The sequence below is a fragment of the Ochotona curzoniae genome, unplaced genomic scaffold, assembly GCF_017591425.1.
Source record: "Ochotona curzoniae isolate NIBS_2020 unplaced genomic scaffold, NIBS_Ocur_1.0 contig_2524, whole genome shotgun sequence".
Classification (NCBI taxonomy): Eukaryota; Metazoa; Chordata; class Mammalia; order Lagomorpha; family Ochotonidae; genus Ochotona; species Ochotona curzoniae.
The window spans coordinates 3809-5185 of NW_024465491.1; the positions used below are offsets into that span (position 1 = coordinate 3809).

At 35.9% G+C, this 1377-nt stretch overlaps 1 pseudogene; it reads left to right on the forward strand.

Annotated features, from left to right (window-relative positions):
* Nucleotides 1–391: 391 nt before the first annotated feature.
* LOC121152604 lies at nt 392–567 on the forward strand (annotated as a pseudogene).
* The last annotated feature ends 810 nt before the right edge of the window (nt 568–1377 follow it).

The following is a 1377-nucleotide window of genomic DNA, read 5'->3' on the forward strand; positions in this document are numbered from 1 at the left end:
AGCTTGTGTGTAAGGTATATTTCACAAAAAAATTTAATGAATTTTGATTTTTGCATCAAAATAACTTCATTGTTTAAAAGATTTTTTTTGAATGATAGATTTCTAGAAAGGGAAAAGAAATGGAAAGATCTACAGTCAGAAACTTCTAGGTTTCCAATGTTGTTGCAAGGACCCAAGGATTTAGGTAATCCTCTGCTGATTTTCTAGTCCATAAACAAAGAGCTGGATAGGAAGTGGAAAAGCTTGGACTGGAACCAGTACCCACATGGGACACTAGCATGACAGATGAAAGCTCAATCTGTACCATGGCTTCCAGCCGGGCCCAGTTCACTCTCAGTAGGTGTTGAAGGATGTCAGCTGTGGACTGGGCAGCTTTGAGAAGATTGACATCATGGCAGGTCCAGAAACCAATGCCCAATTCCAGTTCACTGAAATCAAAGTGTTTCAACTCTTACAGGCTCACAGGCAGAATGAATTGTGTACTAGGCACATATGGAGGCATTGCTTTGCTGGTTATGTACTTCCAGCTTAAGGTCTAAAATTACTCCAGCTGTGAAAGCAACCTAAGTGGATTACAAATTGTTTCCCCATCTGCCTCCATACCCAGAGAAGCTAATTCAACTCAACATGTGGTAATTCAATTTGTACAATAAATTATGAACACGGAAAAACCAAATCTGTACCCTGGCATTGGCCCGATTAAACTCATTTTAAACTTTATTTCCTATGAACTTTCTGAAGTATCTAAGTTAATATATAAATGAACTTTTAATTACTTTTTCCAACATTTTTGTTTTCTACTTTGCCACTAAAATGTGTTCAAATCACTACATAGTATTATATAAATTTGTCTTCATGTATTTTAACAATCCCCAATTGATACACATTGATTGTTTTTGTTTTATTCCCATCACAATATTACAAAAACCTGGTGTTTCTATAGGACCAAAAATATGCAGGGTAATTTCTGCAGTTGAATCCCATCAAAGGACATTTGCATTTAAATAGTTTTTTAGAGAGTTCTGACAAATTAACCTTCAAAGAAACTTTATGGCATCACAGTCTTACCAAAGTGAGTTCAATAGCCTGTTTCTTTACCTCTTTATCAGTAAGTGTATACTGTCAAATATATTCAAAATTCCTTCAGACACTGAAAATTTCCCATTTTCTTTTTTTAAGTGAAAAATAAAATCTTACGACACAATTTCATAGGCTCTGGGGTTCCCCAAAGCCCTCCCCCCAAATTGATTTTTTCCATATTGTTACTGTAGTACAGTTCATATCCAGTCATGATTCTTTCATTGTGGGTATGGGCCACATAGAGAGTCTAGCATCTTATTGTCCAGATAAATTTAACAGTTTCATGGGAGGCCATCC